Genomic DNA, 27916 nt, shown 5'->3' with positions numbered 1-27916 from the left:
AATGATGCAGTGAAAAGTGTACTGCATTTAGAATCAGAGAACCTGGGCATAAATCCCAGTTCTGTCAATCACTACCTATGTGACCTTAACAACCTATGTCACTTAATTTTTCCAATCTGTAAAATGAGGAGGTTGAATGTTCCCTATAGCTCCAAATCTATGATTCCGTGATCCTACTCTTGGCTACCAATCTACAATCATAACTAGTTAATTGTGAATTCTTATGTCTATATATCCTTTATTTTAGAGATACCAGAATTTTACTTACAAGTGGTCACTTATGATAGTCAGAATGGTTCTCAAGTACAAGTGTAAACTTCCAATAAGTCAGTATTTAAACATTTCAGGATCATGAAGGAGGGATGGGGGCAGCCAGCAGTGCTAATAGAGGCCTTCAGAAGATTCATTTCTGCACATTGACTATGACTTTAGAAAGTCTCAGGATGTGGTCAATTCTTAGGATACAGAAGCATTTAAAAAATAAAAATACCTTATTTTTTGTTGTTGTTGTTCAAGAATATAGTAGACATTCAGCAGTCCTTAAGGAAATTTTCCCTCAAAGCCTTAAAGATGCATCTTTGTAACAGGGATGAATATAACTGCTTCATTCCTCATTCCAAGTCTCTGGGTTGCTGCCCCAGGTAGTCAAATGGAACCCATCTAGTCTTAAGGACTTTAGCATTGTTCAAAGGTAAATTCTGGCTGGTTAAACTGAAAGAAAGAAAAAAAGTCATTAAATGTTATTGGTATGTTAATAGAAAGCAGTTAGCTACTTTCCATCTGGAAGAAGGTAAGACTAGCAGAGGTTATTATTAACTTCTCATCTTCTCATTTAATGAATAAAGTAAATTAATAGTTCCATCTTCACTAAAAAAAAATGCTTTCTAAAGTCATGACATATTGATTTTTATAAGCTCTCCTTTGCGTTTTGGATTTCAGACAATATACTCTATGAACTATCCAGTTTCCTTGCAAACTATAGTGTCTGGGAACTGGAGGAAGGAAGGTCCAAAAGCAAGATGCCACAATAATGAACCTCAAGAAAAATGGAGCTTTTCCAAATTAGGCATTGGCAGAAGTAGCAGATAAGAGCAACTGTAACTGAAGTATCCTTTGGGCTAGACACATGCTGACTGGAGCTTTGACTAAATTTACTTTTGAGTTCTCCAAAGGGAGGAGTCATATTGCATCAGTATCCCCTTTCATAATACTGACACTTTGTAAGTAAGTTTTCCAGACCTTGTAAAATATTTGGATTCAGATTCTGAATGTAAGTATGTATAGAATGTCACTATAGCTATTGTTAGGCAGTCAACAAGAAAAGTCGTTTTTAAAGGATTTAGTAGAAATGGAAGCTCAAACAATAAGAATTGTATTTTTTTTAATAAAATGTTTTTTATTTCAGAGAGTTTACAGCACATAGGAAGTATTTATCCAAAATTAGCACATGATACACCTTGGGATATTGCCACTCTGGTAATATCTGTAAGTGAAGGCAGTTATGCGAAAGAAATCTACTATGTAGTTGTAAACATATGAAAGAGAGTTGCTTTCTTTTGGAACAGGTCCACACTGTAGGAAACTAAGAAATGTGCCTAATTAAGTGGATGAAAAACCTAGTCTGTTTACTTAGAGAAGAGTGTCTAGGTAGTAGCTACCACTTGAAAAATTTCTCATGCCTCCCTCAAATTAGGATCGTTGATAATTTACTTTTGTATAGGGTTTTCCAAGTTAACCTTCTTGCACAGTCCATCTCATGAGACCCTTTCCTTATAATCCTATAAGGTTATACAATTACAATTTTTACTTTCCTCATTTTACAGAAGGGGAAATTACAGCTAAGGGAGACATAGCAATTTGTCTCAGGCCAGTCAGTAAGTAGCAGAGCCAAGACTTCGATGACTGTCCTTTTGCCTCTAGATTAAAAGATCTTTCCATTATATCACAGACTGTCTCATTTACTCTTGGAAATAACTAGATGGCACAGTGAATACAGGGCTGGACCTGGCGTCTGAAAGACCAAAATTCAAATCTAGTCTTTGATACTTACTAGTTATACAATGCTGGGCAAGTCATTTAATGTATTTGCCTCAGTTTCTTCACCTGTAAAATGGTGATAATAAAAGCACCTTTCTCCCAGGTTTATTGTGAGGATAAAATGAAATATTTGTAAAGCATTTTATGTGCTATATAAATGCCATTATTATTACTTAACAAATGAAAAACTTATGTTACTAAGTAGATAATATCAACAGAACCCAACAAGTAATTCTGGGCAAATACTGTCAGCATTATCTAGCCCTTCTGCAAAAAGGGTATGACAGAAGGCATACCAAGGGCACCATGTATGCCAAAGACTATTTTATAATTTTGCATAGATCTTATCTTGTTCTCATATTAAGCACCTAACACTTTTTTCCCTGATGATACCTGGACAAGTTCTTTGAGTGCTTGAGACTTACTACTGCTACATCAAATATTCCTTTTTTTCCCCCCATACAAAACAACTCTATGTCACTCTTAATAATGTCAAGAATATTTACAGAATGCCTACTGTGTGCAGAACATTGTACCAGATATTGGGAAGAAGAGTGTTGGAGAGCAGAAGAAATAAAATAGAAGTTAATAGTCCCCAACCTCTATGAGTTTGTCATGGGCTATATTTTAAAAAGGCAGAATATAGAGAAGATGGTAAGAACATTTGCAAAGTAGCATGCCAACAGAGCAAATTAACATTAGATGACAAAGTGTGTGCCCTCAGCTAGTATGCTGGTTCAGAATTTATCTAGGAATTAGTCTTTTAAAAAAATCAATTATTAATTAAATCTTACTAGGTATACACTAAGAAATATCCTAAATAAGACTAAAAGATAATCTAAATAAAATAAGAATCTGGCTATTTTGATTGGGAACCCTCTTTTCTACTTCAAGTTAGTTATGTGAGTCATTTGGTAAACTGGATATATCTGGCTTAGGGTTACCCAGCTGCACAGAGAATATGAGGTGTGTAATTCAGTGTCATACCTTGCATTCTCTGACACTGAGCAAGATTATTTTTAGAAGTGACCTTCTAGGTCCCAAGGAAAAGTAAACAGAGAGATTCACATGACTTCCTCTGTCAGACTCACAGTAAACAAACTGGTATAAATGTACACACCACTATCAAAGGACATGAATACACTTCTCTTGAAGAACAGCTTCTGGCAGTAAAAGTTTCATTGAAACCCAGCCATTATTTTGTGAAGAGGGTGTCAATTTTGTCAGCCAGCACTAGCCCTCATGTCCAATTAGAAAGATGATTCCTAGATATTTAGTAACCTCAGGGAATGTGTAATTCTGTATGACCAAATGTCTGGATTGACAAAGCTTTACTCTCTTAATCATCAAAAATTTCAAAATTAATTTTGTATACTTTGGATGCACTTTTTTCCCCTAAAATATATCATATGATCAACGATGACTGACTTAGCTCTTCCCAGCAATACAGTGATCCAAAACAATTTCCAAAAGACTCGTGATGGAAAATGCTATCCACATCCAGAGAAAGAATTAAGTCTGAATGCATATTGAAGCACAGTATTTTTACTTTATTTTTTTTCACAGCTCTTTTCGTTTTGTTCTGTATCTTCTTTCACAACATGACTAATATGGAAATATGTTTTACATGATTGCACATATATAATCTACATCAAATTGCTTACTGTTTTAGGGAAAAAGGAGGAGAGGAAAGAAAGGAGAAAATTTAGAACTCTAAATTCCATTTAAAGTGTTAAAAATTATCTTTACATATACTTGGAAAAGATAAAATACTATTCAAAAATTTTTTACAAATATCATATTCTGCCCCCAACTCCCACAGGCTGCAACTTAGGTCACTAAGGAGTGACTACTATCCCAAATTCAAGGTATTGCGTGCTCTGCACTCCTAAAATTATGGTTCACAAGTCCCTGCTGGTTCACTTACCTTTAAAAATACATCTTTAATCAGCCAGCATAGGACACAGCTCATAGTAAAGGCATTTACTGTTAAAAACAATTATTAATAAAATATTTCCCCTACTAACCTAGGGCATATACTCCTCCTACTACACCTAACACCAGTGAAAAGAGTGGACACACACATAGAATACACTGATAGTGAACCATACATGTAGGAAATATGCAAGCAAAGCAACTCATACCACTGGCATTCATGAGATCCTATGTCCTTTCCCTTCTCATGGCATTTTCATATTGCTCTCCACTGGGCATCTGCTCATTACTAGGCAGATCATTCAGTTGAGCTCTCTGGGACTGTTGCTTTTTGTAGCTCATTTCCTAATGGTCAGAGTTAATTTGCTTTTAAATTCTTAACTGTATCTTCTCTGTGGCCAGCCCTCACATTCCTTAGAACTGCCTCAATTCTTTTTTTCTGTTCCCTGAGTGTTGTGTCTCAGACTAGAATAGCTCTGCTGCAAGATGACATGGCAACTGGGAGTAAGGAGGAATGAGAGAAAAATGCATTCCTTCCTTCTCTCTTGCCTTTTCCTAGTGGAACAAGGGAAAGGCAAAGAAGGATCTTTCTTAGAGATGAGATGAGTTCTTTCTACACAGTTGGCTTTTTTCTTTGAGACCAAAAGATAGCTATCATGCCTTTATTGTGCTTGTCTAGCTGGCAAGTGTATCCTGTTTCTTAAAAGCCACCAAGGAATGGCCTATCATTGTTATGGCAATAGCAAGTCATTCTCTAATTCTAACAAAGAGGTCTTCTTTAAACTTCATAAAACAGTAACACAATACATCTTTGTATTTTATTTAACATGTATCTTATTGTCTGTTGGGGAAGCTAGGTGGCACAGTAGAGTGCCCAGTCTAGAGTCAGGAAAACTCAACTTCCTGAATTCAAATCTGGTTTCAGATATTTATTAGCTATGTGGCCCTGGAAAAGTCACTTAATTCTGTTTGTCTTAGTTTCCTCATCTGTAAAATGAGCTAGAGAAGGCAAACTACTCCAGCATCTTTGCCAAGAAAACCCTAAATGGCGTCACACAGAGTCAAATAGGACTGAAAACAACAAAATCTTGTTGTCTGTTACCTTATCCCTTCTGTGATTTCATTAATTGGGTTGGGTGAAGAAAATCCTGATCAGTTCCCTGACTACTACCAAAACAACTTTTTTTTTTAAGCAATAGGGTTTAAGTAACTTGCTCAAGGTTACACGGCCAGTTATTTTTGTGTGGGTGCCGAGTATCTGAGGCCGGAACCGATCCCAGGTCTCCTGACGCTGGGGCCAGCACTCTTACTCACTGCACCACCTGGCCCCACCTCAAACCAACTTTTCTTAATGACTTGGGCCATCATTATGACCTTCAATTATTGCATCAAGCTGTCATACAGTAATGTCCTCAGTTCCTGTTGATAACAAAAATCTAACAATTAGGAAGTTATCAGTACAAAGGACTTGGCTCTTCAACAAAACACTTCTTAGGTATTAAGAAGGCCTAGGTTTGAATCTTGGCTCTGGCATTTACTATGTGTGGTTTTGGGCAAGTCCTTTAAATTTTCTGGGTCTCAGTTTCTTATCTACAAAATAAAGGGACTGAACTAGATCATATACAAGGTTCCTTCAAACTCTAAGTTTAGGATATGATGAGATATCCCTTCTTCCACATATCCAACAAATGATAATCTATGCTTTCTAGAAAGACCTCCAATGAAGAGATACCTGCCTCCTGAAGTGGCCCGTTTCACTTTTGAATAGCTCCAACTTCTAGGACATTTTTCCTTATATTAAGCTTAATTTTGTCTTTTTGCAAATTCCATCAGTTGCTTCTAGTTTTGCTCTCTTGGGCCAAACAAAACAAGTCTAAACCCTCTTGATATCCCTTCAAATACTTTAAGGAATTCACCATGTCCAATCAATCAGTCAATCATTAAGTATTTATTAAGTACCCACTATATGCCTGATACAGTGCTAGTTTGGGGAGTTACATACATAATGAATAAAAAATTACTATTCAAAAAGATCTTACATTTCAAGGAGACCAATATACAAATAAATAATACCAAGTAAATACAAATAAATTTTGTTTTTGTTGTTGTTGTCATCCATTTGTTTCTGATTCTTCATGACCCCACTTAAGAGTTTTCTTGGCAATGATACTGCAATGGTTTGGCATTTCTTTCTCCTCCTAAATACAAAGTAGTCAAAGAGGAAGGATACTAATGAATGGGGGAATAGGGAAAGGCTTTGTATAGAAGGTGATACTTGAACTGTGTCTTAAAGGAAGAGAAGGATTCCATGAGTAGTAAGAAGGGAGTATATTTCAGGAATGAAGGACAGCAAGTGTGCTAATGCAAAGATATGGAGATGGGAGATGAAATATCATGTGTAAGGAACAGAGAGAAGAACACTTTAGCCTGCTCACAGAGTGCAAGATGGGGAGTAATGTATAATGAGACTGGAAAGATAGGTTGGGGACATGTTGTAAGGAGACTTAAAAGTTAAACAGAGGAGTTCATATTTTATTCTAAAAGCAATCAGAAGCCACTGGAATTGATCAGAGAGGGAGAGTTACATGGTCAGATCTGTGCTCAAGGAAAATAACTTTGGCAACTTTATAGGATGGACTGGAGTAAGAGATTTGCAGGAGGGAAATCAATTAGGAAAATCAACTACTTCAATAACTTAGATAAGAAGTGAAGAGCCTCAACTAAGGCTGTGTGAAGGAGAAAGGATCAGATGAGAGATGTGGAATTAGAAACCACAGAAGCTTTGGCAACTAATAGGATATGTAGAATGAGGAAAAATAAAGAATAGTAAAAAAAAAAAACAGTTAAATTAAGAAAATGCCAAGGTTACAAATATGGGAGACTAGAAAAGTGTGATTAAAAAAAAAAAACACTTGGGGCAGCTAGGTGGTGCAGTGAATAGAGCACCAGCCCTGGAGTCAGGAGGACCTGAGTTCAAATACAGCCTCAGACACTTAACACTTACCAGCCATGTGACCTTGGGCAAGTCACTGTACCCCAATTGCCCAGCCATCCCCTCTCCAAAAAGCAAAACAAAACAAAAAACTTAATAGTATTTTTCCTCCACTACACATAGAGTTTTCAACATTCACTTTTATAATATTTTGACTTCCAAATTTTTTTTCTCCCTCCCTTCCCTTCCCCCTCACCAAAAGGGAAGCAATCTAATATAGGCTATACATATACAATCATATTAAATATATTTCCACATTAGTCATCTTGTGAAAAAAGAATCAGAGAAAAAGGGAAAACCACAAGACAGAAAAAAAGAAAGAGAAAATAGAATGTATATTGAAGAATACAATCAATACAATGCTTCAGTCTCCATAGTTCTCTCTAGATACAGATCATGAGTGTTTTGAAACTGTCTTAGATCACTGTATTGCTGAGAAGAGTCAAATCTATGAAAGTTAGTCATTGCATAATGTGGCTGTTAGTATGTACAATGTTCTCCTGGTTTTGCTCACTTCACTCAGCATCAGTTCATGCAAGTTTTTCCAGGTTTTTCTAAAGTCCACCTGCTCATCATTTATTATAGCATAATAGAATTCTCTTACACTCACATATCACAACTTGTTCAGCCATTCCTCAATTGATGGGCATCCCCTCAACTTCCAATTCTTTGCTACCACAAAAAGAGCTGCTAAAAATATTATTGTACATGTGGGTCCTTTTCCCTTTCTTATGATCTCTTGGGGATATGGACCTAATAGTACTATATCAATGGATATGTACAGTTTTATAGTAAATGATGGTACTTTCAAGAGAAGTAAGGAAATTTGGTAAAAGGCTAGGTTTTTAGGGAAAGATGATGAGTTTCACTTTGGATATGTTGAATTTGACATGTCTCCAGGACATCCAATTTGAAATGCCATAGTGGCAATTGGTGATGCAGTATTGAAGTAGGAAGGAGAGATGGCCTGGATGTATAGATGTGGGAGTCACTGACATAGCAATTAAACCTATAGGAAATTATGAGGTCACCAAGAAAAAATATAGAGAGACGAACAAAGGGCCAAAGATACAGTTTTGGGGGAACACCCACCGTTGGTGGGCATGATCTAGATCAGAGGTTCTCAAACCTATTTAGCCTACCACCCCCTTTTAAAAAAAATTACTGAGAACCCTTGTAGCAGCAAGCACCCCACCATACCCAGGGTGGCTACCAACACAGGTTCTTGGATCTGCTTTTCTAAAGGAAAGCAATTCAAAATGGGTCAACAATCTTGCTTTAATCAAACATATGTCATTTACCTAGTTCAGGAGGAAAAGGTCAGCACCTGGAACTTCAGAGAATACAGAGGTTACAAGCTGACAAAAAATACAGACAGAGAAACAAATCAGCAGACACGCTTCTACTTGACCATTACATCTTTAACTAGTCAGTTACCAGAGAGGGAAGCATCAACATCTGGGTTTTCAAAGCTGGGGGGGCTCAATGGCTGCCCAGAGTCTCATCTGGTCAAATCACACACTTCTCAAAATGACCCCCAAAGCAAAGCCTCACATCAGGGTATATATAGCCTTCTCCTGGCTCAGAGAATGTCACAACCCTCTTGATCCACTGCCCAATCGCACAGCACCAAGGTGTGGGCATTCCTGAAAACCAAGCCTCCTGCCACAGACTCCAGGTGCACTTAAGCCTATCAAAGGGCCTAGGGGCAGGGAAGATCTTAAATTCCCATTCCCATAACAACCCCCAACTCCCAAAATCTACTTTCTTTAACCCTTTAACAATTTTTTTAAATCCATAATTTAAAAAAATATATAATTTTTTAAAAATAACATCTTAAATTTAATAATTTATTGCAAATTTGCGGGGTTTTTCCTGCATTGAAATTTTGATGTCTCATTTTTGCATCATGTAACTGTTTATAGTATTGTATTATAAACAAGTCATTATAAACAAACACTCATATATTCCTGCCAATGTATGCTGGACTTCCCAACTTGTTAAGACCTGTGGGTGGACTTAACCACTGATGGGTTATAACCTGCATTTTGTGTGTTTATTTGGAAAATAATGTAATCACTACAGCTTTAACTCTGTAATACAACAGATGAAACATGTATGAACATTTTTGCCAAATTTCCTTCTCTTCCTTTTTTATGCTACCATTGCCCCTTTATTTTTATTCAAAACCCCCCAATTGAACCTGAGGCTACTACCACCTGCCCCCATAATTCCAGCATCCCCCAGGGGGTATCACTCACTTTGGGAACCTATGAGTAGTGCTTTTAGGTTTACAAAGCTCTTTACAAATACAGGACAACCCTGGGATGGAGATGTTATTAGCATCATCTTACAGATTAGGAAACTGAGGGAGGCAGCAATTAAATGACTTGCCCAGGAACATGCAGCTAGGAAGAATCTGAGGCTGATTTTGAATTCAGGTCTTCATAACTGCTCTATACACTGTTGCCACCTAGCTACTATTGCTAAGAGTAGAGGTGGTGGGGAGGTATGTTAAGGGGGTTTTGAGATGAAGAGGAGGTCATGTCAAATGTCTTCAATCTTCTCAGTAAAGTTCACAATCAAGTTGAGAGTGAATACATAAATGAGTAAATAGAACTTCTTTAAATTGAACAAATAATGAGTTGACTTGGGAGTTACAAAGATCCTGCTTGAGTCCTACCTCTGACCAGTCACTTAGCCTCTCAGAGCCCCAGACAATTTTCTAAGACAATAAAGTTCAGAGAAGATGCCATTCTTAATAAGCAGAGAAAGTTCTTCATTAGAAGCTTCTTATACCAGTGAAATTGTTTGAGCAAGGAGGTGTCAGAGTCAGATCCTAGTTTTAGAAAAAATCACTTTAGCAGCTGAACAGAGAAAGCATTGGAGCGAGGAGAGCCATGAGGCAGGAAGACTAGTTAAAATATTATTACAGTAGTTCATGGGAGAGGTGAGAAATCAAAGATGAAACCAAGGTTGCAAGCCTAAGTAACTGGAAGGATGATGGTATCTTCAACAATAAAAGAGAAGTTCATAAAGGAAGAGAATTTGAAGAGAAAGATACTGAGTTCTGTTTTGGACATGCTGAGTTTGAGATGCCTATGGGCCATCCATTTGGAGATATACAAAAGGCAGTTGGTGATGCAAGACTGTAGTTCAGGAGACACAAACATGGGCTGAATATATAGAAATGGAAATCATCTCCATAAAGATAATAATTGAATCCATGGGAGCTGATGAGACCAAGTGAAACAGTATAAAAACAAAAAGGGGGAGGGGGGCTCAGGTAGGTGGCACAGTGAATAGAGCAGCAGGCCTGGAGTCAGGAGGACCCGAGTACAAATCCTGCCTCAGGCATTTGACACACTTACTAGCTGTGTCCCCTTGGGCAAGTCACTTAAACCCAACTGCCTTGCCTTACCCCCCTCAAAAAAAAAAAATAGGAAAAACAAGATGGGGGCCCAGACAAAGCCCCAGTGGGCTATCCATAGTCAAAAATAGGGGTAGCATGGAAGAACTAGCAAAGGAGATTGAGAAAGAGAAGTTAGATAAGTAATATTTACATTTAAAGGACCATTGGAGCAAAATTTAATTTTGGATTTGGGGGAATTGGGAAGGCAATCATAGGAATGTTTTGATTCTGCCAGACCATTCCACTTTCTCCCAAAATCACAGCCGAGAAATTGTCAATTCTACCTATTCTTGGGTGGGCTCTATCCCAGCAGGTGGGCCTAGCAAAGGAGATTGAGAAAGAGAAGTTAGGGTTATCAGAAAAACCTAGAAAAGATAATGTATCTGGGAAGAGGTGATCAGTAGTATTGATGGGGTACAGGCTCTGGGAAACCCCTTGAACTATGACTGAATCCTCCCACTTGATCAGGCATTTGCCTGAGAACATAAACCTTTCATTATAGCTAGGCCCAAATCTCTTACTCTTACTAGCCTAACCCTCCATTGTCCAGCTATTTCCCACCCTTGATCCTATCAAAATATCTATACCCAAATCTGTTACCCTTAAACTAGCCTAGCCCTCCATTGTCTAGGTAGCTTTCAACTATTTCCTACCTTTAATCTTATTACTTGAGTGTAATCTCATTTGACTCCTCCTCTAGACCACCCCTAGATCCCTCCCACAATCTTTCTGTATATAAGATGCATCTTGCCTCCTTGAAGGGAAGAGAATTCAATCTAGCAGGAATTCTGTGTTAGATTGTTCTGACTGCTTGTCAGTACAGATAATTAGGCTCCTTAAGAGTCTACCCATTATGGCGAGTCAAGACTTGGGTTGAATTCACACAGGACCTGGAGTGTTGATATTTTGGGGTCTCAAGAACCCCTAACCTTACCCCTAAACCTCAACAGTATTCCTCAGAGGTCGAGGTGAAGATGAGGATTAAGAAAAGTCATTAAACTTGGCAGTTGAGATCATTAATAATTTTGGAAAGAGTAATCTCTCCAAATCAGAAGCCAGATTACAGAGGATTTAGAAGTCTGAGAAAAGAGGAAGTAGAGTCACTTATGTAGATAGATGGAATTTTTTTTTTTTGCCTTTTGGAGGGCAATTGGGGTTAAGTAACTTGCCAAAGGTTACTCGGCTAAGTGTTTTGTGTGGGGGTGAGGGGGTGGGTGTGTGGGTGGGTGTTAAGTGTCTTGAGGCTGGAACAGTACTTGGGGCCTCCTTACTCAGGTCCGGCACTTTACTCACTTCGGCACCTACTGTGTTTCCCCGATAATAAGACACTGTCTTATTATATTTTTTATGGACAGAAAACACCAGAGGGCTTATTTTCAGGGGAGGGCTTATTTTTAATGAACATTGACAGCAATTTTAATAAACAGGTAAATGTGAACAAAAAAATGTACCTTTATAAGCAAATCACTGGGGAAGAACAGGATGACGTGCTCACTGCTGCAGCTCTGATTAGATGCAGCTCGGGAGCGTGGCATGAGTTTCACAGGGGGGGGGACGGTGCATACAGAGGGTACCATAATATAGCGTGTATCGCAGGGGATCACCTTCACTACAATAGCAATCTCAATAGGGCTTATTTTTGGGGGAGGGCTTATTTTAGAGGAATCTTACACAGTAAGGGGAGGGCTTATTTTCAGGATAGGTCTTATTATCGGGGAAACACGGTAGCCACCCCAATAGATGAAATTCTTAATACTAACAGTACAACTACTAATAATATGGAGGTCTGTGAAATTTTTACTTTAAAAATCTCATAGATTAAGAGGTTAAAACCACCTGTTTTTTTTCTAAAATTTTAGAAAATTTGATTATGATTTTTCAAAAAACTCTTTGATATAGTTAGAATTTATCTTTCTGTCTAGCAATGGAAGGGGAAAGAGTAAGCAAGGCCTCAGGTGACAACTTGAAAATGAGGTTTTTAGAAGATGAAGATGCTACTTGTTGAAAAACTGAACTTCTGCTCTTTTGAAGAATGACCTAGCTTTTGCTGGGAAAGTAAACTTCTGTAAATTAAAGGGGTTGAATTAGATGATCTCTAAAATTACATGACCTTTATGTAACTGCAATAGGAGAGGTTTGTCTTTTTATTTCTAATCTAATTGTATGCCCTTTGGCTATTTCTCTCCCTTCTCTCCCTTCCACATATTTGGGTGCCCTTAAAGTGTGTTAACAGATACCAAGGTTACAAATCTGGGAGGCTAGAAAAATGGTGGTAGCTTGGTGGCCACACCTAGAGTAAGGCAGACTCATCTTCAAATCTTTCCTCAGACACTTAACTAGCTGTATGACCCTGGGCAAGTCACCTGTTTGCCTCAGTTTCCTCACCTGCAAAATGAGCTAGAGAAGGAAATAGCAAATCACTCCAGTATCTCTACCAGGAAAACCCCAAATGGAGTCATGAAGAATCAGACATGACTGAACTACAAAACAGTGTTAAGTAGTACTTCTTACCTGTGGCTTTATCTCCCTCTGCTCAGTGACATTTTTGCTAATCCTATAAACTAATCCTATTACTAATCTTTTATTAGTAGTGGTTAACAAATTAACATAAATCCTCCTTTACAAGTAATATTTACATTCAAAGGACCATTTGGAACAAAATTTAATTTTGGATTTTTGGGGACTGGGAAGGCAATCATAGGAATTTTTTTGTTCTGCCAGACCATTCCACTTTCTCCCAAAATCCCAGCTGAGAAGTTGTCAATTCTACCTATTCTTGGGTGAACTTTATCCCAGGAGGTCGGTAAAGTAGGACCAAAGTACTATAATGACTCTGCAGACTTCTTTAAGATTTCATCTGAATTATATTCTTATACCTCCAATGGAGATTTCTATTCATTCATGTCTTTTCATCTTATGCTATTATTGTTTATATTCTTATTTAGGATGCAGGCAATATACAGTAAACATTCTTCTGATGGAGCACTTGGGCCTTCCATTTGTCACCCTTTCCTTGAACCACAAGATTGGTCTGCCTCCTTTTCTGATTACAATTTCTTCATTGACATCCCTTATGCCACTTATGGGGAGGTAGGTGGGTAATACTAAGAGTTATCATTTATATAACTTATTATGTGTTAGTCACTGTGATAAGCACAAAATATTTACAAATATTACCTTGTTTGATCTTCACCACCCAGTAGAGTTTGAGGGAAATAAAGCAGAGGTCAGGTATCTTACCCAGAGTCACACAGCTAGTATCTTAGGCCAGATTTAAACTCAGATATTCTTGACCCCAGAGTCTGATGAAAAAGTTACTGAAGAGTACTTGAGCCCAGAACACATCGGTCCCACTGACAGGACACTGGGAACAGCTTTCGGTGGTTGAAAGCATTTTACAGCTTCCCAAGTACAATGTAGCCTTCTTACCCTTATTTCTGGGTCTAACCTGCCTTCTGAACCTATTCTAAATACAGACTGACCTACTAACTCAGTGGACTGGGACTCCAATTACATGTCTGCAAAACAGAGGTTTTTCATCCGTTTCCCCGTACACATATCTTATGGATCTTCATGGTAAACCCTGTAATATTCCAAAGCTGTAATGCAATCAGCAGAATTGCACCAATTTAACAAATACTTATTATTAATCAATTTCTGTGGAGTACGTTGAATAGATTCCCGGCCTTTGGCCCAGCCTTCCAGGATTTCTACAGGTTCCCGTTGGGCTAGGGCCTCCGAGGGACTGACTTAAGGGAGATGAAAGTGGCAGCCGACTTGACACCATTTCTCCCTCCTGGCCATTTGCCTGCCAGTTTGTGTGTCTCCTAGTGTTGGCTGGCAGCTTCGTGTCTGCCTGCCACTCCACGATGCCTACTTCCCATCTCTGCGCCTGCACTCTCTCCTACGACATCGAGGAGGAGAGCAGACCGGACTGGACTAGCTCAGGCCTGGAAGGCCCTTCCTGCGCCTCCTCCCAAGGCTGGCTTTCCTCAGCCCGCCCTCTTTCTCCCCGCCCGCCACACTGCGGAACAGACTGCACCCAGCCTGCAGTCGCAGAGCTAGGGGGCGCCGCCCACGCGGGCTGGGCAGAGCCGTGGCGCACACCGGGCAGAGAGGCTGGCGGGGCGCAAGGGGCTGGGCCCCCGCCGAGCCGAGGAGGGCCGCCTCAAGTGCCTCGTGCTCGCGCCCCCGCGGGGGTAGGGAGCTACAGCGGCCACGCGGATGAGAAGGAGAATAGCTATTAATTTTGCAAGGCTGTCCCCGGGACCTGGAGCAAGCCAGCCTGCCCTGGTCTAAAATAGCCCGCCACCACAGATGGAGGAGCCCCTGACTAAAGAATGAAGTGCAGACAGAACTGGGAGATGCGGCGCGTGAGCGCTCTGAACGCCACGCCCCCTTTCAGCCTCTCTCTGAGCGCTCCCCGCACCTTCAGCCTCTCTGAACGCCGCGCCCCTTCCCCCAACCCCGCTTCAGCCTCCCTCTGAACACCGCACCCCCCCCAACACACACCTTCAGCCTTTTTCTGAACGCCCCTTTCAACTTCTATGTGAAGAACGCCCCCCTTCAGCCTCTCTCTCAACGACGCCCCCCCTTCAGCCTCTCTCTCAACACCGCCCCCCACTTCAGCCTCTCTCTCAACACCGCCCCCCCCTTCAGCCTCTCTCTCAACAACGCCCTCCCCTTCAGCCTCTCAACCACCCCCCTCCCCCATATCTGGTGTGATGTAGGGAGAAAAGAGGAGTCAGCAGGGATAGGAACGGAAACAGGTGGGAAGCTTCTTCAGAGCCTCTACACTTGCTGAAGAGAAGCCAGTCCGTTGTGAAAAACGAAAGGGTGTTAGAAATTCGAGGAGAAATCTTTAAGGCATGTATCTTTTCTCTAAAGTGATTTTAATACCTTAGATAAAGTATTTATTAACCTCTAAAAAGGCCCCACAAATCTTACTTAATATCAGATCTTGTAGAAGAGCCCAGAAGTGTTATCTTTTCATCAGAAGTTGATGAGTCTGGCCGATGCTTACTGATGCTAGGCGATTGTGTGTTACTGTAGGTTTAAAAAGACAGCCAGAACTGGAGTCCAAATTACAGTTTGTGTCATGTCAGGCAGGGATTTTGTATTTGTTTCTCTTTCAGAATAGAGGCAATCCTGGAGAGTCAGAGATGAATTAGTGTGACCTGATGATCTGAGCCATCTGTAGACAAGTTCAGAAGAAATCAACCAAATACAGCCCCTTCTCCCCCCCCCAAAAACCCCTGGGCCTTGGCGCTTTTTGGGGTCCTTTCATTTGTTGAAAATATGGAGGAGACAGGAGAGGAAGTATAATTATATCTACAGTTGAGAATGACAGAAAGATTTTTTTCTGTTCCTCCATGACTTTTATTGGAATGTTGTATGTCTTTTTTTTGGAAGAGGAACAATGATATCATGGGGTAATGTCTTGACTTGATGGTAAATTGGATTTAAACGAGGCAGAGTTTGGCAAAGCTGTCAGGCTCCTTCTCTGGTCTTTCAGAGTCATTGAAGTCTAGTGGCAAGACAAAAGTCAGGATGACTGGGATTCAGTGGATGACCTTGGCATCTTGCATGTTTGACCAAGCTCCACAGCACCTGCTTCAGCCACCTTTGTGATAAATTGTTCTCCTCTGCCCATTCCACTGAGAAAAGTCTTCACATGCTCAGGGTAGATAGCCCTCCTAACACCTGTCAGTTACCCTCCACCTGGGTTAGCCCATCTGCTGAGACAGTTTTACTGGGGTATGACTGTCGTGAATGCTACAGTTCCTTGGAGGTAAGAGTTGGATGAAAGGTAGATACCAAAGGTAGATGAGTAGCCCTGAAAAGGGCTCTACAGTTTCTTGGAGGTAAGAGTTGGATGAAAGGTAGATACCAAAGGTAGATGAGTAGCCCTGAAAAGGGCTCAGCAGTCCTCACACCAGAGGTGCTAGTCCTCCCTGAATACCACATATACTCCTATCAGAATGTATTTATTATGACAAAGTTACTCTTCAGAATGTGTGAAATTTTGTTATCAAAATAAGATTAGATCATTTGGAGCCTTGTGCCTGTAAAGTTGTAAAGGATGTGGACATATATACACAGATATACTTATATACACATACATACATATGTGTAGGTATGCATGCATAATACCCAGTAGAATGTAAGCTTTTTGTGGGCAGAAACATTTTTTGGTGTTCATTTTCCAGCACCTTGGCACAGTGCTAGTAACTTTTTATTAAAATTTCTTGAATTCTTGTGGTAGGATTGAAAAAAAAACCCCAAAATAGTGATTAGCTCTGCAATAATTCACTGTGCCACCTGGCTGCCCCAACAACCCCTTTCTTAAAAAAAAATAATGCAGTTGGGTGGCCAGGTAGCACAGTGAATACAGCACCAGCCCTGGAGTCAGGAGGACCTGAGTTCAAATCCAGCCTCAGACACTTAACACAAAGTTAGCCGTGTGATCTTGGACAAGTCACTTAACCCCAATTGTCCTACCTTCCCCCCCCCCAAAAAAAATAATGCAGTTGTTAGTTGTCATGTGATAAAGGAATTCATCCTAATGTAGGAAATGACAAGAATTCTCAGGGTTGGGAGAAAAGCAAAATGTATTAATGATCATGTATCAATTATTCACTCTGAGTGAGAAAAGCAAAGTGCATGAATTATCATGTTTTGTTATTCACTCTGAGTGAAAAATAAGGTTAATAACTAGAATTGACAGGGAAATACTAAGGGGGAAAGACAAAATTGTACACACTACATATTTGAAAATGTTGAGGACAAAATTTAGAAATCTACCCATTAAAGCTGGGTATATTATTAATGAAAACATGTAAACACAAGTTATACAAATCAAATAACATAAAAATATATATTCTCTGAAATTCTAGGAAGCTTATTCAAGAACATTGTGCCAACCTGACAGAAATACACATGATTGTATAGGGTACTAAAAGGATCAACTTAGCTATAGTATAGGCTTTAAAACCACACCTTCACAGCTCCTAAGGCTAGGACCTGAAGCAAATATAAAAATAATTGACTTCATCATACACCAAGTAATGTGCCTACAAACTGTAAAACAGAATATAAAAGTCTTAGCATTCTATTTAAGTTTATTTGCACAGTTTGTCAAAATAAGAGAGGCACCAATTGTTAGTGTGCTTGTTCTTGAACACCGTAATAGGTTGTTGAGAAATTAGTCCCCATATTTTAAATTCTATGTTTCATTTTAAAATCTCAATAGTTATAAAACTAAGGGTTTTATTGTAGTTTTTTTCATCTATCAAGGCAATGAACCAAGTATTTTTGTGGAATAGATATTCTAGAGATGAATATAATGTATATCTTGGCATCTATAGTAATATAATTCCAAGAACAATAATTTTACTTAGGAGTGCAGAAAATTGGCTTTCTTCCAAAGTATATACTTATATTGGAAGGAGAATTCTGCCTCACTCAATTTTCGTACATTTTAAAGGCTATTGTTTCACTGCTAATCATAATTCCCACTAGATAGCCTCAGCATGTGATGCAATGAGATGAGGGCACTGGCAGGACATGGTTAAGAATTCTCTTGTTCCATTTCTGTGTTCCAGCAGGGTTCTATATTCCAGACTCCACAAAGTCAATAATATAATCATGGCTAAAAGGGAAAATAGTTGGATCATGAGAATCAGAGGACAGGCTGATTCAGACCCCATAACTGGCATGGTTCATGAAGCAAAAGAGGACAAATAGTCTGGTATCTTCCAGAGAAAAATGGGGAATTCACTGGAATAGAATGTCAGGTTCTTTATACATATATCCTATTAATATGACAAAAATTGGGAGACTCATATTACACTTCAAGCTCTTAGGGTACTTATTTAACACTTAATTTACTTGTAAAACACATGAGAATTTTAGATAATAACCAATTGAAATATTAACAACATGAAATCATGGTACTCCCAATTCAGTCTCTTTGTGGTGTGGAGGTCACCAGGGATTCTAAAAGGCTGTTCCTCTGGTAGGTCCTATTAAGCTAGGGGCAGCTAGGTGGCACAGTGGATAGAGTACCAGGCCTGTCATGAAGACTCATCTTCCTGAGTTCAAATTTGGCCTGGAATTGTGTGGCCCTGGGTGACCCTAGGCAAGTCACTTAACCCTGTTCTCAGTTTCCTCATCCATAAAATGAGCTGGAAATGGGAAACCACTCCAGTACCTTTGCCAAGAAAAGCCCAGATGAGGTCATGAAGAGTCAGAAATGACTGTTTGAAAAAAAGATGGTAATAATGGAGAGCAAAATACAAGTCTTCTGTTCTCCTAGGTTATGGTATTAATTCTTTACTGTTCCCCTAACCAAGGGTGCCAGGGAGACCACTTCTTTCTCCAAAAGGCATTCCACTTAGGAACTACCTAATTGTCTCTTAGGAGGCCATATTTCTGAACCCGGGGTTACTCTTCAGGCAACCCCCCAAAGTTGGGACTAAGGAAATTCCCATTCTTGATGTTTCAACTTCAGAATCACACTACCTAGGAAATACTCCTTTAACCAAGAGGCAGAGGTTCAGGAATGATATTATCAATAGATTCCCCTCCTGGGGCCATGTGAATGAGCATATGTAACCTCTCTGTGCTTCTCCAGGATTCTCCATCATTGCCTTAGATGCTACAGTCTCTTGGGATAATGTCTGCTCTTAGGATCTCTCAGGCTATATGGGTGAGCATATACAGCTTTTGCCCCAAGGCAACTTCTCAAAGGAAGATTGTGCACATAAACAGGCTGCTCCCTCTCCCCAAAAGAACCCAGGTCTGTTTTCAGTTGTACTGATCTTTCAGGATTTTACAGGCAAAGCAAAAAGAGTCAGCCATTTGATAGTTTTAATCTGGAAAGTTAACCAATGGAAGGGAATACCAGATCTCTAATTCACCCCAGACCAATGATCTGGACATTTCCCAATTTATGTCCTTAAGTTGGCTCATTGCTACCATTGTATTATCGGCACCTTCAACCTTCCTTACATAATCAAGAAGGCAGTAGGACAGAATAGGAAATATAAATTTCTAAGGTGACCAGGTGCCATCTTTTTTGCAGGATTGTAACAATATAGGCTCAGGAAGACAACAGAGGAAGGTGTCTGAGCTTATCTAGCTAGTCTTGGCTTTGCCTTTGAGTCAGAGCCTTCAATTTTTAAAAGATTTGAAGTGCAGTCCTAGAAGGTAAAGTGGAGAGGAGCTTTCCAGTCTAAGGTCCTTTGTAGAGGAAAAAAAATAGCCAGAAGATGGACCCCATCCCCCAACGAGGTTTGTAGACATAGTTGTTTAAACTGTCTTATTAGGAAAATATGCCCTAACTTCCTTCCTAATTCACTCCAGGCATTAGAGAGGATCTCCCAGGGAGGGAAGGAAAATAAGAGAATGTAGTAAGTACATCCTTGATTTTCCTCTTCCTTTGTACCTGTAATATAATGCCAAGGAAAGGCAACTTCCCAAGGTTCAAAATACCAGCATAGGTGCTCTCCATTTTATTCAGTGACAAACCAAGAACAGAGAAGGTCAAAACATGACATCATTCAAAATACAGCATTTACTAAGCGTGATTAAATAATCTCCAAGTACTACCCCACCCCAGGACCTTCCAATCATTCAATCAATTACAAAGTCCCTGTTCTAAGTACTACTCCACCCCTAGGCTGTACCTTCATTTAGTCCATCACAAAGCCCCTCTTCTCAAATGGAGATTAGTTTCCAAACATAAGTAAAGTACATTTATTTGTTCAACAATAGAACAAAAAAAGGTCAAAAGTTCCCCACCCCTGGATCACAATTGAATCTACCCCAGACTTACATCAAGTTTAAGCACAGCACTTAATACCCAAATGGAGGTCTTTTCTTCATCTTGACATGAGGCAAGTTCTCAGCAATCTTAGTTCCTGGGGAGACAAGGCTTAGCAAGGCCACAAGATACATTGCCAGTCCCTTCATTAATTCATCCTCTGTCTGTAGAACAGTCCTAGAATCCCTGAAAACATTAGCAAAACCCTCTCCCAGGATTTCTGTAAACATACAACAAGAAAATCCTTCTTCAGGGCTTCTGAACCTACAGAAAGGTTCCCAGACCCCTGCAACAACAGCACTGTCCTTCACCAGTGGACAGTATTCACTCTCTGTCTGCAGGACAGTCTCAGGGCTTCTTAACCAAAAGCCAGGTTCCAGGACTTCTTCAACAAAAGGACTGTCTTTCACCAGTGGACAAATCTGGCAAAACAACATCAAAACAGACAAAGTACCAGCAAAACAGCCATGTCTCCTCAGCCCTTGGCAGCTCCGGGGGCAGGTCTCAAAAGTCCAGGGCGATTCAAAGTGGCCCTCAGCAATTCTATCAGTCTCTCTCTCTGCCTCCACGTGGGTGCTGCTTCCAAAAAGTTCTTCTGCCTCTCTCTTGTCTCTCCAAAATCTATGTCACCAGCTCCTCCCAGTTCAGGACTCTCTTTTCACATCAACAAGTCCATCCCACAGGTGGGATTAACAAGCTCTGGGTTTTAACACAATCAATTTGAAAACCAAGCCAATACAGGGGGAACTTTATATTCCATTACTATCACAGTACCTCACTGTTCCCAAGGAAATCCCTTGGCATATAGATTCTAGACCTGGGAGAAGTGTCCTTTACAACAAGCCATTCTCTGCTGAATAGGCCTCAAATAGCTATTGCTCTAGACCAGGGGTGTCTTTGAGGCCACGTGGCCTTGAGGCTGCTTGTTCCCCACACCTACTCTAGACTGTGAAGATCTAGGGCTTCTTAAACTTTTTCTACTGGAGACCCCAGAAACCTCCCCCAGACCACAAAACTCCGACTGGAAGTGAGGAATAACCCAGTATACTAAGCAAATACTGAGAGGTGGGAACCCAAAGGAGAGATGCATGAAATGATATTTTTTTTTCCTTTCTTCTTGAAAATTGAGTCTATAAAAATGGCAGAGATGGTCAGAAACACGAATTAGACATTATAAAAATATGAAAGCTCGTAAAGTATAAGGGGCAGGAATGGTAGGAAACTGTAATCTCTAAGTGACCTTGATAAAATGTGAGGACTATAGCTTCATTTCTGCCACAAAATCTACCAATCTATAATAAATGATAGTTTTTTAAAAATTATTTAAAGACCTTTATTAACAGGTGCTTGCAGTTTGTGGATTTTTGAAAAAAATCAGGTGTACTTATACAAATTAAAAATGAGGTTCTTAAAAATCTCAACTTGACCAGATATGAAACAATTTAAAAACCTTTAAAGGTGTATTGAGAAAACCAGGCTTTTTAAAAAACATGTTTGTCATTCCCAGAAAGAGACTTCTTTAGGTAAAAATAATAAAAACCCCATGCTGCATAGATAATGCAGAGTTCTAGTTATCTGGTCAACAGCAAAAAGCAAGCACGTAGGTCTTCCATTCCAAATCTTTTGTTCATTTCTTATTATTGCTGGAATTTCATATTCTTTCTTCTTGTATGATGACTAAACTGGATAATGGTAGAGATGGTAAGCCTGCATTTACTCAGCCCCGCCCTGCCCAGCCTCGGGAGCGGACATAGTCTCTGCTGGTGGTTCAGCTGCTTTTGTCTCTTTACCATCTTGTGGTTTAGGGTTCTCTGGGTCTGCTTCGGTAATTGAAGTTATGGCAGTACCGACATTGAGGTGGCTGCTGACCTTGGGTCTCATTTCCTTGGTTCTCTTTGTCTTCTTCATTACCTTCCTCTCTAGGCTGTCTTTGACGAGTAGGGCCCCTGCAGAATCATGGTCTATAACCCCGATACATATTCAGTCTCACTGGTCTACCTTGTTCTCCTGCACCCAGGGTGTCAGCACCCTCCATTACTTCTCCCTGCACAGGAGGGTTGGAATACTGTGGTCAGCGCCCATAGGGTCTCCACATGTAGTAAGGTGGGAACCGCTGCCTGTAGTAGGGACGGCCTTCTGGAGCACTCTCTGATCCCTCGTGCTTTTCCCCACTCTCACTGTTCTGGTAATTCTGCTGGTAGTTCCGTGGAGGACCCCCTATGACGTGGATAACGTCTGTAATGGTTACGGTCGGCTGCATGTTTACTGCCTTGAACTGGAACACCACCAGGGCCTGTAACGTTAGCTGCCTCCGCACCGTTTTCTCCTTCAACAACATCAAACTCCACAGTCTCTCCATCTCCTACACTGCGAAGGTACTTCCTGGGGTTATTCTTCTTTATGGCAGTCTGGTGTACAAATACATCTTCCTTGGTGTCATTCTTGTTGATGAAACCATAGCTGTTTCTTACATTGAACCATTTGTTGTGATGACCTTGTCCCCGCCAGTGGGATGTGAGGCCGCCAGGACCGCCGCTGCCTCCGCTGCTGCCAGTGATGCCAGGCTTGGTATCGGCGGTGCTGGGGGGGGGGGGGGGCTATGGGCGCTATGGGCGGCTGCTGGGTCTCGGCCTCCTGCTCGTTGTTGCGGTGATGGTGACTGGGGCCTGCTGTGGCAGCAGCGGCTCCTCCCGGGGTGTGATGGTGACTAGGTCAGCGTCGGTGGCAGCGGCGGGGCTCCTCTCAGGGCTCTTTGAGGTCCGCTCTCCGCTCCCGCTACCAATCGAACTATAAATGATAATTTTAATAGTTTAAAAAAAACCAACTCAAATATTGTCAGGACTAGAAGGGTAATAGCAAGAGAGAGAAATTTGTGAAGAAGGTCTTGGCAGAAACAAAAAGCTTGGCTTAACATCTGGTAAAAGAATTTTTACCAGGAATGTGGCGGAATTCAAACCTGCGAAACACATATGAAGGTGAATGAGGGGAAGAGGGATTGTGTAGTTATACCTAGACCCAGATCATGCTGCATAGCATGCACTGGGGAATGGGGAGAAAAAAACAAACAAACCATAGTTCTCTTCCCCACTTCCCCCGTAATATTTTATTCTTCTACTTTCCTTTCTTCCCATATATACACACAAAAATAAAATAACATGCTTTTGAACAAATTAAGCCACACAGTAACTTATCAAAACTTCTACAGGATACAATGGACTTTTGGTATCAAAATTTCTTTAATGATGGGGCGGGTAGTTGGCTCAGTGAATAGAGCACCAGCCCTGAAGGCAGGAGGACCCGAGTTCAAATTGGGCCTCAGACACTTAACACTTACTAGCCATGTGACCTTGGGCAAGTCTCTTAACTCCCATTGCCCTCCAAGAAGCAAAAACAAAAATAAAATTTCTTTAATGGAGCAGTTGGGACTCCTGGACTGGCACTCAGCCTCCATAGGCTTGTCATTAGGTTTGGGGGATTAGGGTGGGGAACATGGAATGGAGGAAGCACTAAAGGTCCTTGGACCTCTTTAGGTGTACAAATAAGGTCTGGGTTCTACAGTCCTGATACTGTTTGGCCCCCTAGAAACAGTGTTTTAGTGTCATTGGGATATTCACTATCTGAGTATTGTGTTCAACTACTTACTTCTGAATTAAGTGAAGTGCTAAATGAAATAAGGCAAAAATAGGGCAGTGAAAGAGAAAAATCAAGAGCAAAAGGCTCTTCAGGATCAGCCTCTTGTTCTTTCTAACATTGCTTTCTTAAGGATGGAGCCAAAGTACTGACAAGGAAGAATGGAGATTCTCTTGATAACTCTTTACCTCCCTAACTCCAAGAAGAAGAAGAGTGTTAAAAAGAAGCCTGACTCAGACCAGTACCCTGTTAGTTCAGGTTTGAGGTTGGGGTGAAATAATATACCTATAGATCATTCAAATAGTTAACAAAAAGAGCTTTACTTAGCTATAGCACAAAAAAAATATTCAGCAAGGCTATTCTAGTGCTTAGTTTAGACAGATGCACCAACCCCTCTTGTTTCTATATGGAAACTCATGGGTTACCAGAGCAGGTCATTTTTGATTTCAGGACATTCACCAAGTATGAAAGGCCCAGTCTATGCAGGTAGGCCTTTTTATGGCCTTAGGTGACAGGGGAGCCATATCAATATGACCACAGCTTACCAGGAAGAGAGAGGTACATCAAGAGAGGTGAGAGGACAATCAGGTCCCAGGAACCACTTTGTCACATTTTAATGAAAAAAGAAAAAAACAAAAACCAGCCTAACTCATATTGTAGGGAGTAGGGAAGTGGGTAGGTAGATATTGTCCCTATCAGAAGAAGGCACATCCAGAGCAAGAAAAGAAGGAGCTGTGCTATCCAGCTGTAGGAAGAAAGGAAGGATTAGGAAGCAGAAACATGAAAGGACCCGTATCAGGCTTCATGTAGCTTGCATATCAACTGGAGTCCTATTCTGAAAGTAAGCCTGCTAGTTCCAATGCTGAAATGGCCTAGGGGAACCCCATGGTAGACAAGAAGGTATATATGGTAGTGGAGAAGGTGCTAATTGGACTGTGTGGATGAGGAAGATCATATGGAATGGTCTTGCAGTTTCAACACTATTATCCCCAGTATATCCAGGCAGGGAGGAGTCTTCCAGGAGTCCCCAGAGGCTGACAGCCCTGACAAGAGGGTCTTTGGGTAGATGGAGTCCTTGTTCTCTATGATACTGGGCTATTTTGAATCTTTGTGCTCGACTTTGTTTAGGATATGGTGAATATTTGTAATTCAGTAATCCTGCAGCAGCTATAGGTTCAAAGTGAAGTCCCTTCCTAATGTCTACTTCTGAGTCACTACCAGCATGACATAACAAATAAGGAAGATGAAGTATAATTGGTTTTCATCAGTGAAGAAGGAATCGCAGATGTGAATGATATCAAGAAGTAGGATTTCTAGAACAACAACATCCTGATTCTTTGGAAAGCAAAGAACTGTGGCCTGATGTTTTGCTTTTATTGTTTCAAGCAGGTTTTCACCTCCTTCAGTGTGGAATACTCCACCCAGTGTTTTGGTAAATGTTTAAAAACCAGCTTCCCCCAGGAAAATAATACTTGACATGCTTTTAAATTTAATCTGCATTATTAACATTTTCTCCATTACTTTCATAAGTCTAGATAATTAACAAAACAATAAATCAAGCCCTGATTTGTAAACTTTACCAATTTTCAAGATATAGATTATCACACTGAAAATTTAGCAGTTGGCTCTTGAAAGACAGAATGAGCTGGCTCCAGCACATCCATGAGTATACTTTTAATAGTATTTTTTTCTCAATTATACATAAAGACAATTTTTAGCATTCATTTTTACAAGATTTTCAGTTTAAAATTTTTCTCCCTATCTTCCTTCCATCTTCCTAAAACAGTAATTTGATATCGTTTTATATATGTACAATCATGTAAAACATATTTCCATATTAGTCACAGTTATAAAAGAAGAAACAGAAGATATAAAAAGGAAAAAAAACCATGAAAAAATAAAATGAGAGAAAAAATATACTTTTATCTGCATTGAGTCCATCAGTTCTTTATCTGGATGTGGATAGTGTTTTCCATCACAAGTCTTTTGTAATTGTCTTGAATCTTGTGTTGTTGAGAGGAGCTAAGTCATTCATCACACAATGTTGCTGTTCCTGTGTACAATGTTTTCCTGGATCTGTTCATTTCACTTTGCATCAGTTCATACAAGTCTTTCCAGGTTTTTTTGAAATCTGCCCGCTCATCATTTCTTATTGCACAATAATATTCCATTACATTCATATACCGCAACTTGTTCAGCCATTCCCCAATTGATGGGTACCCCCTTCAGTTTCCATATTTTGCCACCATGGAAAGGACTGCTATAAATATTTTTGCATATGTAGGTTCTTTCCCATTGTTTATGATCACTTTGGGAAACAAACTTAGTAGTAGTATCGCTAGATCAAAGGGTATGCACAGTTTGGTTGCTCTTTGGATATAGTTCCAAATTGCTCTCCAGAATGGTTGGATCAGTTCACAACTACACCAACAGTACAGTAGTGTCCCAATTTTCCCACATCTTCTACAACATTCATCATTTTCCTTTTTTGTCATATTAACCCATCTGATAGGTGTGAAGTAATAACTCAGAGTTGCTTTTAATTTGCATTTCTCTAGTCAAAGTGATTTAGAGTTCTTCATATGCCTATAGATAGTTCATTTCTTCATCTGAAAGTGATCTGCTCATATCCTTTGACCATTTATCAATTGGGAAATGGTTTGTATTCTTATAAATTTGACTCACTTCTCTATATATTTGAGAAACTGAGGCCTCTATCAGAGATATTTGCTGTAAAGATTGTTTCCCAGCTTTCTTCTTTCCTTCTAATCTTGATTGCATTGGTTTTATTTGCACAAAAGCTTTTTAATTTAATATAATCAAAATGATCTATTTTACATTTTGTATTGATCTCTATCTCTTCCCTTTTCCATAGATCTGACAGGTAGATGATTCCTTGCTTTTTTTTTTTTTTTTTTTGCTTTTTGGAGGAGGGAAGGTAGGGCGATTGGGGTTAAGTGACTTACCCAAGGCAACTTGGGTAAGTCTTATGTTAAGTTTCTGAGGCTGGATTTGAACTCAGGACCTCCTGACTCCAGAGCCAGTGCTCTATTCACTGTGCCACCTAGCCACCCCCATTCCTTGCTTTTTAAATTTATTTATGGTATCACCCTTTATGTTTATATCACATACCCATTTTGACCTCATCTTGGTATATTCATGTAAGACGTTGGTCTATACTTATCTGTACCCTATTGTTTTCCAACAGTTTTTGTAAAATAGTGAGTTCTTGTCCTGGAGGCTAGGACCTTTGGGTTTATCAGGCACTAGGTTACTATGATCATGTTACTATGTCTTGTGTACCTAATCTATTCCACCACTCGATTTCTTAGCCAGTACTAGATAATTTTGATGATTACTGCTTTATAATATAGTTTGAGATCTGGTATTGCTAGGCAACCTTCCTTTGTATTTTTTCCCATTAATTCCTTTGATATTCTTGACCTTTTGTTCTTCAAGATGAATTTTGTAATTTTTTTAGCTCTATCAAATAATGTTTTGATAGTTTGATTGGCATAGCACTAAATAAATTAGTTTAGTCAGAATTGTTATTTTTATTATATTGGCTTGGCCTATCCATGAACAACTGACATTTTTTTAATTGTTAAGATCTATGTTTCTGAAAAGTATTTTGTAATTGTGTTCATATTTTGTTTGTCTTGGCAGGTAGACTCCCAAGTATTTTATATTGTTTAGAGTTATTTTAAATGGAATTTCTCTTTCTATCTCTTGCTGCTGGACTTTGTTGGTCATAAAAAGTAATGCTGATGATTAATGTGGGTTTATTTTATACCCTGCAACTTTGCTAAAATTGTAAATTATTTTCAAGTAGTTTTTTAGTTGGTTTTGTAGGATTCTCTAAGTATACCATCATATCATCTGCAAAGAGTAATAGTTTTGTTCCTCATTGCCTATTCTAATTCCTTCAATTTCTTTTTCTTCCCATGAGCATACTTTCTCCATCTGTAAGTGATGCTATACCAGGAATCATTCAGGCTCTTGATGGAGTTGTCCTAGTTCTCCAACATCAGACCGATAAATTATAAAAAGGTATATATGCCTTGACATGATCTTTCCATTAATT

At 39.8% G+C, this 27916-nt stretch overlaps 1 long non-coding RNA gene and 1 pseudogene across 1 annotated transcript in view; both read right to left on the bottom strand.

The window, feature by feature from the left end:
- LOC138146956 (uncharacterized) overlaps positions 1–15018 on the bottom strand; it is a 33900-nt gene extending 18882 nt beyond the window's left edge. The window contains exons 1-2 of the long non-coding RNA XR_011164673.1: positions 14889–15018; positions 491–711 (exon numbers count right to left, since the gene is read on the bottom strand). This is a non-coding gene — a long non-coding RNA (uncharacterized lncRNA). The remainder of the gene's footprint in view (positions 1–490; positions 712–14888) is intronic.
- Positions 15019–21510: 6492 nt separating this feature from the next.
- Positions 21511–26968, bottom strand: LOC138146914 (Y-box-binding protein 1 pseudogene; annotated as a pseudogene).
- Positions 26969–27916: the final 948 nt, after the last annotated feature.

The sequence above is a fragment of the Petaurus breviceps genome, unplaced genomic scaffold, assembly GCF_028583685.1.
Source record: "Petaurus breviceps papuanus isolate PSGF00001 unplaced genomic scaffold, PetGlider_PUasm1.0 90775, whole genome shotgun sequence".
Taxonomy (NCBI): domain Eukaryota; kingdom Metazoa; phylum Chordata; class Mammalia; order Diprotodontia; family Petauridae; genus Petaurus; species Petaurus breviceps.
Note: the sequence above shows the minus strand (reverse complement) of the source record. Positions and strands in the feature narration are given on the sequence as shown.